The sequence below is a fragment of the Phaseolus vulgaris genome, chromosome 8 (assembly GCF_051622355.1).
Source record: "Phaseolus vulgaris cultivar YP4 chromosome 8, ASM5162235v1, whole genome shotgun sequence".
Lineage (NCBI taxonomy): Eukaryota > Viridiplantae > Streptophyta > Magnoliopsida > Fabales > Fabaceae > Phaseolus > Phaseolus vulgaris.
In genome coordinates, this window is record NC_143505.1 from 47,481,640 (window position 1) to 47,491,453 (window position 9,814).

The following is a 9,814-nucleotide window of genomic DNA, read 5'->3' on the forward strand; positions in this document are numbered from 1 at the left end:
AACTGACAAAAAGCCAGAGCTAGTTGGTTTAAGAATGGTGATTCGTGTTCTAAATTCTATCACTCATCTTTGAGATGGAGGTGTTGAAGATGGATGAAGCTCATCTCTATCTAGTCTTAGTGTGTTTGATGTATATGTTAGCTAGGTTGCTTTGTAGGTTGTTGTATGTCTTAGATGATCTCGTCCTTTAAGGTTGTGTGTATTCAAGGTTGCCTTTTGCTGCATGACCCATCCTAGATGCCAAATCAAGGTAGTAAGATCAAGCTCATGATGTGGTTAAACGGTTTTGGAAAAGCTTTTGAAAGTTTTCTTAAATGGTTTGATTCAGTACAAAAATAAATCTGTTTTATTGAGAAGCAATCAGTTTATTTATTCTCTGTTAGAGGCTTTTCGAAATTCTGTTAGGGCACCAAAGGTACAACTCAGTCTGTTATTTCAGTTAAGCTGAGTTGGCAGCTTTATCATCGTTTAACCTGTTGTTTTCCAAAATCAATCTGTTGTATTGCTAACTGCTCTGTAACTGTTTTTTAAAAGTGGTTAGAAACTGTTCTCTATAAAATAAAATTCCCTTTTCACGTAAAGTGATGCTGAACAAATCACAGTTTTAACAGAGATACAACATTTTGTGTGTGAGAAAGTGAATTGAAAAGGTTTTGCAAAGGTTTTTCAAAAGTGAAATACATGTGAGCTTGTTCTTGAAGAACCTTGTGCTGGATGAAGGTGCTGGTACTGTCTTGGAGCAAATAGAACAACTGGTTTATGTTCTTGCAACATTGTTTCAGGTGTAATCTTTTCCTTATTCATTCTTGTATTGGTTTTAAGTGTTAGTCACTCTAGATAGGGTTTTTTGGAGTGCAAGGTGTACCGCCCTGGAAGTCGGAAGTGATGACGTGGCACCAAGCTACAGAGTAGGCGTGTGGATAAGGCGCCAGAGTGGCAGAAGGGAAGGAAGTCGGGTGGTTCGTGTAATCGCCAGTTATTAAGTTGGCGTGCTCCGATCTTCAACATGCCAAGCGATCGCCCAGTTGAAGATGAAGTCGCCAGATGTGAACTCAGGCGACCAAGTGATTGGAGATCGCCAAAACAAAGCACATCGCCGAAGGTGAAGGTAGTGCAGATTACGAAGGCGGCCGGCGAGACCACAGGGAAGGTGTACGAGAGCACCCTAACTCGCCCGTTCCAGTAGAGATCGCACTCTCAAGTTAGCTATGCACTCGGCAGAACCATGCATAAGTAACTTAGCCAAAAGGAGAGTCAGAAGCAGCGCCCAAGTCAAGGAGGCTCCAGATGGTGGCACATGTACGACCGGATGCGAGCCACGTGTCCAGGTCTGTAACTGCCAGGAGAGAGAAAGTGACCAGGTATATAAGAGTTCTCAACGAACTTTCTGAGGTACGCACATTCAGATTACACTCTTTACGCTTGCGAGTTCTAGAGCTTACTGTGAGAGAGAACATTGCACGGTTCCTTGAGATTTCTTGAAGTGTTCTTACTCTTAGTATTTGGTGGTGCTGTCACTGACTTGGGCGTTGGAGTGCGATCGGCCGCAGCGGCGCCGCTCTGTTCTTTTGCAGGTTCTTGAGGTGGATCTCGAAGAAGAACGGAAGCTTGAAGCGGTGCACACGTCGATCCTTTGACGAGGCAGTTTCCAGCGTTCTGGTCAACAGGCAGGATCACAAGGTATGCTGGAATAGTGGTTTTCAGCCTTGATTGTTGAGGTTCTTGAAGGGTTCAAGAACTGCTGTGTGTTTGTAATTGATTGTATCAGTTTTAGTGGATTACACCTTGGAGTGAGGTGACTGGACGTAGCTCTTGATGAGTGAACCAGTATAAAAATTCTTGTGTGTTTCTTTTCTCATCCCTGCTCTTAATTCTGTAATTTCACATAATCAGTCAAGAAAGGAATTTGTTATATTGAAACTAAATCTGTTAATTCTGGACCTGGTTAAATTTGCTATTCTAACTTGTTAATCAATCCTCTAATCATAAATCACGCTGTTGTGTGAATCTGTAATAGGTTAAGAAGGGTGAACTGGTTCCTTTAACTAAACTGCGACATTTGGTTCATTACTCTAGATGGCTTATGTTATGTAAAAATTGATTAATTTTGTGCTTTAAACTGCAACCTTATAAACTGAGAAAGTTAATCAATTTGGTTCTGGTATTGCTGCTGGTTGATCTAAACTGTGTTGATCTTGTTTTGATTGTGTTAGATTAATCTGTAAAAACAATTTGTTCTGTTTAATATCAATCTGTTCTTTTCACCTCTGTTACATAGTAAATTAGATTGTTTTGCGAAAATTTGATAAGCTCAATTCACCCCTCCCTTCTTGATCTTAGACACTGCTTAACTCTGACAGGAGGCACCTAAAAAATGAAGTTAAAGGTGTAGAGGTGGGGTGTCAATGGTGTGAGGAACCTTGCACAGTCCGTGCTGAGGAAAAAAAGCTTTTTGAAAATAGATTTAAAGCTAGCAGAGAGTTTGGTGTAAGACTGGATGCGGTAGAGTTTAAATCTTTATCCCAGGAAGACAATCTAAGTTTGGTAGCAGAGTTCACTGAGAAAGAAATAAGGGATGCAGTGTGGCAGTGTGAAGGTTCAAAGAGTCCTAGACCTGATGGCTTCAATTTCAATTTCATCAAGAATAGTTGGGAGGTACTAAAAGTAGAGATTGTGGCAACACTGGCTAATTTTCATGCCACAGGATATATACCCAAGGGCTGTAATGCTTCTTTTATAGCCTTGGTCCCTAAAGTTAGGGACCCTATATTGCTTGAGCAGTATCGACCTATATCATTAGTAGGGGCTATGCACAAAATTATCTCTAAGGTTTTAGCTAGAAGAATCAAGCAGGTCTTGTCCTCTATTACTGATGAGAGCCAATCGGCGTTTATAAAGGACAGAGGGATTCTTGACAGCGTGCTTATGGCCAATGAAGTGGTCGAGGATCTCAAGAGGGGTGGGAGGAGCGGGTTGTGTTTGAAGGGGGATTTTGAGAAGGCTTATGATTCGGCCAGTTGGGCTTTCCTCTAGATATGCTCTATAGAATGGGGTTTCATAGTAAGTGGATTAGTTGGATCAGAGGTTGTATGGAAAGCGCCACAATCTCAGTTCTTGTTAATGGGAGTCCTACGGAGGAATTTAAACCTTCCAGAGGACTGAGGCAGGGTGATCCTCTAGCCCCTTTTCTCTTTGTAGTGGTAGCAGAAGGTTTGGCAGGCTTAGTAAGGCAAGCTTGTAAGGCTAACTTGCTCTCAAGGCTTAAGATTGGTAGAAAGGAAGTTGAATTATGCATTCTCCAGTTTGCAAACGACACTGTGTTCTTCTGTGAGGACTCCTACACCAATGTGATGACCCTGAAGTCCATCCTTAGGGGGTTTGAGTTGGCTTCAGGGTTGAAGATTAATTTCCACAAGTCAAAATTAGTAGGTATCAATGTTCAGAGTTATAATCTCGCTTGTTACACGAAGACTCTAAATTGTACGCAGATGGGTTTGCCGTTTAGTTATCTGGGACTTGAAGTGGGAGGAAACCCAAGGAAGAAAAAATTCTGGGAGATTTTTATCTATGGCAGGGAAAATTTGCTTAATTAAATTGGTCCTTACCTCTACCACGCTTTATTACCTGTCCTTGTTCAGAGCACTGGTTGCGGTCTGCAAAAGCATCACTAGAATACAAAGGAGGTTCCTCTGGGGTTTGGGGAAGGAAAATGAGTCAATCTCGTGGGTTAGTTGGAAAGTGTTGTGTAAACCAAGAGAGGAGGGTGGTCTGGGGTTGAGAGACATCTGGATGTTTAATTCTACGCTACTGACTAAATGGAGATGGCGTCTTATGGGGGGAAGAGCAAGGGAGATGGAAGGATTTGTTGGTATCAAAGTATGGCTTGAGTTCAGAAGCCTCGCATTTACCAGTGAAACTTCAATCGTGGTGGTGGAAAGACTTACTCAAAGTCTGTAGGGAGGGTGGAGGAGACGAATGATTTCTTAAAGAAGTTGGATGGAATATAGGTTGTGGAGACAAAGTAAAGTTCTGGGAAGATGTATGGATTGGGAATTCTAACCTTAAATCTATATACCCCAGACTGTATTCTCTATCTTTGAATCAGGGGCAAAAGGTAGAAGAGGTTGGAGATTGGGATCATTCGGTATGGCAATTGTGCTTAAGATGGAAGCGTGCAAGATTTGAATGGGAATCTAAGCTGGAAGAAGAACTAATGACCTACCTGGCCACGACCAAGTTGTGTAAAGAAGAGAAGGATGTCCAAGTGTGGGGAAATGATGAAATAAGGTGCTTCTCCGTGAGTTCTACTTATAAATGCTTGGCCAAACAAGGAAGTGGTCCACAATATGATGTGTTTAAATACCTTTGGAAGGCCAAAGGATTCCCAAGTGTGGTGTCTACAACATGGAGAGTCTTGACGGATAGCCTACCAACTAGAGAACGCTTGGGTAGGAGAGCGGTGACTATGAACACTTCTCTATGTGCCTTATGTCAAACCAAGGAAGAATCCTGCCAGCATCTTTTCCTGCAATGTAAACATGCCATGAGTGTCTAGATCATGTGCTACAAATGGTTTGGTATCCTGTTTGTCCAACATAAGGACATAAAATCCCACTTTGGGAGCTTCCATCTATCCCAGGTTAGTAATAAACAAAATATGGTCTGGAAAGGGGTTTGGACAGCAGTTGTTAGGTGTATCTGGGATCAAAGGAATGTGGTGTTGTTTAAGCAAGGTGTAGTAGATGCGGAAGAGATGTTTCAAAAGGCTCAAATTAAATCCTGGCTATGGATGAAGCACAAATCAATCTCTTTTAATTACTCCCTTGTGGATTGGATTCTGAATCCAATGATCTGCATTAAAAGCTTCAAGTGAGTGGGTTAGGAAGGCGTTTTGCCATGGCGAGGAAAGTGGGAGGTGCTGCAGGTGGGCGTGGAGTGATCTAATGCTGTGGAAGGTGAAGGAAAGAAGTCGGTGTGAGGGTGATGCAGTAGAAGTTTCGCTCCACCGAGTTAGAAGATGTAGTACTCCCAATTTCATGTAGGAAACTCATAGAATGGTGCAATATCCATGGTGAACCCGAGGGAGTAGAGTGGATGAAGAACAAAGAAGATGGTTTGTGTAGATGAAGCAGAAGTTGAATACGTTGTAGTTTATACATCTAATAGATGTTGTTGCACAATGCATATAAGCTCTTGATACCAAGGTTAGTAAAACAAAGATGGCTTTGATTCTGGCCAACTCTGACCCAGTTTGTGTGAACCAGTCAAGACTTCTGTCACTGCAGCAACTCGTAATCGGGTGAGGTGGTCTATAAAAGGAGTGGGCCTTTGAACAAGTTGTGTATGGTGCAAGGTGATGAATTTGTGTTGAATTATGATATGCAACTTTAACCCAAAGTTGTGTGACCCTTAAGTCAATTCTATTGGGAGGCTGATATTGCTCTGGTGGGAAGTACGGGCCAGTCTCGTAACAATAAGCGGAGTCTCTAGTAGACATAGGCAGGGTATTATGGGACTGCAACAGAGGTCATGCAATCAAGGAGCAGCACCTACAAGGTGTTGTACTGTGGCAATAAAAGAAGTGTTATAGGGGAGGATGGAGCGTGGAACAAGGCATCTAGCAAGGAACGAGTGTCAAACCTCTGTATTGAGCATGGTGGTTGGGTGCTGAGGAGTTCGGTGTGCAGATGTTGTCATGTGCAACACTCTGCTGTTTGGTATGCTGGAATTGAATGTGGGGATGTGCTTATTTCACTTCATTCAGGTTTGAAGCCACTGTTTTTGTGCTTTTCTGATTGCTAGTGGTTCTGATTGACCTAAGGCATGTGCTGGTTTCTAGTAGCCTACAGGTTGTTTTACTGCATTAATGATTGTGTGAGTCTAGTAGGTGCTCTATGGTGATCAAGAACCAAAAGCTTCTGTTGTATGGAGTTCTTGACTATTGTATACGGGTTGGGACACCCCCGAAGTGTCCCATTTTAATTTTATTTATTATTTGTTGATAAAAAAAAATCAACAATTGCTAATTTATTATGAACATCCTCAAAACAAAGAACACAACTGAGGGTAAAGCTTTAGTGCTCTATAAACATACATACGAGTCCTTATTTTCCTCTACCAGATTGTTATGCATCAAACTATATGCGAATTTGACGGTGTAACCACCTTTTTCATCCTTCTTCCATGACCATTCATTCAACTTTGTGCTTGAATTTTAATTTTCTTAATCCGTGATAGGGGCTAAAATACATTAGAAATCATAGGTCAATTAGCATGCATTTTGTATAGGAAGTGTATAAAAATGAATGGAAAACATACTAAATCCATCCATAGACAACTACAATCAAGGAAGAAGTAGAAGAAGAAATCTGCAGAAAATGACAGAAAAACAACAAAACATGATACAAACCAAGCCAACAAGGAGATGACCAAGGATGCACATTACCATTCACACCATGAGAAGTCATCTCAACAATCAAATGATGAAGACCTCACCAAGGATCTAGCAGACCTCATCAGTGGGAGAAATGCACAAAAACCAGAGCATGTAATGTTCTTCATGCTGATCTTCTTAAGAATAAAACAAGTTGTAAATAAATTGGGCTCACTTGAGGGATCCAAATAGCGAGATAGGCAAATAATAGGTTCCTTTAGCATAAATAGGAGTGCTCATAGCAAAATCGTCTTGATTCAAGTCCACTTTTTCAAGACAGGGCATCTAGGTTTAGGAAGTTGGCCTAGTTTCTAGAAGAATGAGCCTTAGGTGAGGTTTTGACTTAAGTCAATGACCTAGGTCGCCCCTTTTAGACCTTCCTATCCTACCCTTGCTTTTCTTGCTTTGCAAGGCTCTCAGAAGGGCATAAAGCTCCTTATCATAGGTTGAGTAATTAAGATGACTCCCCTTGAGTTTCTCACTAAAGTAAGCTATGGGGTGACCCACTTGAAGGAGGATAGCCCGAATGCCTATGTTGGAGGCATCACATTCAATTTCAAATGTCTTAGTAAAGTTGGGAAGTGCTAAAATGGAGGCCTTGGTCAATTTATCTTCCGAAGTCTCAAAAGATTTTTCTTGTTCTTAACCCCATTTAAACACCACATCCTTCTTTACTATGACATTGAGAGGTGCGACAATGGTACTAAAGTCTTTCACAAACCTTATATAAAAACTAGCAAGGCCATGAAAGCTCCGTACCTCACTAACAATGGTGGGTGTAGACCAATGTCTAATTGCTTCAACCTTTTCTTCATTTATATGCACCCCTTTTGAACTCACAAAAAACCCTAAGAAGTCTATGTGATCTATTGGAAACACACATTTTTCCGGATTAGCATACAATTTTTCCTTCCTAAGGGTTTCTAATACTTGCCTAACATGCTCCTTATGGTCCTTTAAAGACAAACTATATATGAGGATGTCATCAAAATAGACCACTACAAACTTGCCAATGAAAGGTCTTAAGACATGGTGCATACGTCACATGAAGTGCTTGGAGCATTGGTTAAGCCAAAAGGCATGACTAACCACTCATATAAACCAAATTTGGTCTTAAAGGAGATTTTTCATTCATCTCCCGGTTTAATCTGAATTTGGTTATAACCACTCTTAAGATCAATTTTGGTAAATGCACTACAAAAAATCGTGTAAAAAGTGGCGGTTATTAATAACCGCCAGAAATTTCAATATAATACGTCATTTGACTAACTACCACAATTATCTTTCAAAATATGTCATTTTCAACTGTCACAATTATCCTTCAGAATAAAAACAAGTTTTTCTTCCCTAATTATTTCAAATTATTTTTAAAAATATTTTTGGTAACCGAAATTAGTTTATTCCTAATTATTTTTTGAAAATCTGGTTTGACTAAACAGTCAAACCTCTCTTTCTGCCTAAACACGAACCCTTTCTCCTCACGAACCCCTTTTCCTCACCAACCCTCACAATCAAACCCTAAACGCTCAAACCTCTCTCTGTCTAAACTCGAAGCCCTAAACGCTGAAATGCTCCTCACGAAGTTGTCGCGAAGCTGTACGAAATCATTTCGCGATTATCCGAAATTGCCACCATCGGCGCCTCCGCGGAAGGATTTGTTCAGGTTTGTTCACATTCTTTCTGAGTTCGATTTATCTAATGTTCTCTTATTTGATTGGATTGGATTGGTATGGTTTTCTTCTGTTGAATTTTGGGTCTTAGTTTCAGTTGTGATGAATTTCATTTTGGTTTGTTGTCTTAATGGTTTGATAAATTAACTCTAGCAATTTGTAATTTGTGGAGCACGACTCTTCACTGAAGAAGATTACGTAGGTAGAGTTGAAAATCTTCATTTGTTTTCCTCTTTACATTTCTATGTTCCTAGTTGTTTATTATTCAATGACAGTAGAAGTGTCTTTAAAATTTTACTGAGTTAGCATAAATGGTTATAAAAGTGAAGAAAAATTCATTAGATAAACTATTAAACTATAACTTTGAATAGTTTGTCTTGTAAACCCACCTCCATCCTCTGCATAATGAAATACAAAATGTAGATTTGACATATTATGGAAAATTAGAATATATAATTGAGCTTAATTACTATGGTCATTTTAAGGTTACCTTGTTCAAATGTAAATGGGCTGACACCACAAGTGGCTGGGGGTTGAGGAAGGATCCTTGGGGTTTAACTTGTAATAATTTTTCAAGGTTAATTCACACGGGAGATCGTGAGGAGCATGATCCATGCATTGAAGCTTCACAAGTTAAAATGGTATATTATATAGATGATGAGGTGAATAAGCAATGGTCAATTTCTGTCCATTTGAAACCACGAGACTTGTATGATATGGGAGAAGGAGACGGTGAAGTTTGTGAAGTAGAATCGTGTCCACAATAAGACTTAAATGAATTTTTAAGCAACTCTGACCATTTGGCATTATTTAGGGAGGATGAAGATGATGAATTACTAAATGAGGACAACAATGATGATGAACTTCATGAAAATGACTCGATGTCAGTAATAATAACCTTGGTTCAACTGCACTATTAATATGTTAATTCATCTACTATGTGCATGTATGAAGCTTTTAATATATCTTCACTTTTAATATATCTTCACTTTTAAATTATGTTGTTGATTACTTCATTTTCATGTGCAGATATGCCTAAACCTAAAAGGATCAAGAACTTGGTTAAGTCAGTTGTTGGTTCAGACAAATCTGTGGCCAACTATGTGTTAGAATGTATGGCTTTAAACGAGAGGGGGATGAATTGTTTAAAGGGGGTTTTCGAAAACTTTTTAAGCTAGAATGAAATTCCTTTCAAGAAACCAGATTAGGAATTCAGTTAGCCAAGAAACAAAGCTCAAAACAGTAAAGCACCAGAAAAACAATCGGTTGTTTCGTAGAAACAATCAGTTGTTTATACCAGTAAAAATAACAACTGAATTTAAAGAGTTTAAGGAAGAAAGAGATGCACAAACAGTTTATACTGGTTCACTCTTAAACCAAGAGCTACATCCAGTTTCTCAGAAACCACTGGGGAATCCACTAAGTAATTAAAACCAGATTACATACACACACCACCAAAGAAGTGACCTTGATCCCCTCAAGAAACACATTTCCTTTGGCTCGGCACACACACCAAGAATGTTGATCTTGACATCCTCAAGAGCACACAATCCTTCTTGGCTTTACAACACCAGAATGAACAAAGTATTCAGAACGAATTACACTTGTTACAGAATGAACTGAAATCAATACAAATGTCATCCTATTCCACTCTCTCTTGATAAACCAAAGCTCAAAGGTGAAAACTCAAATCTTTGAAAAGCTCTTTGTG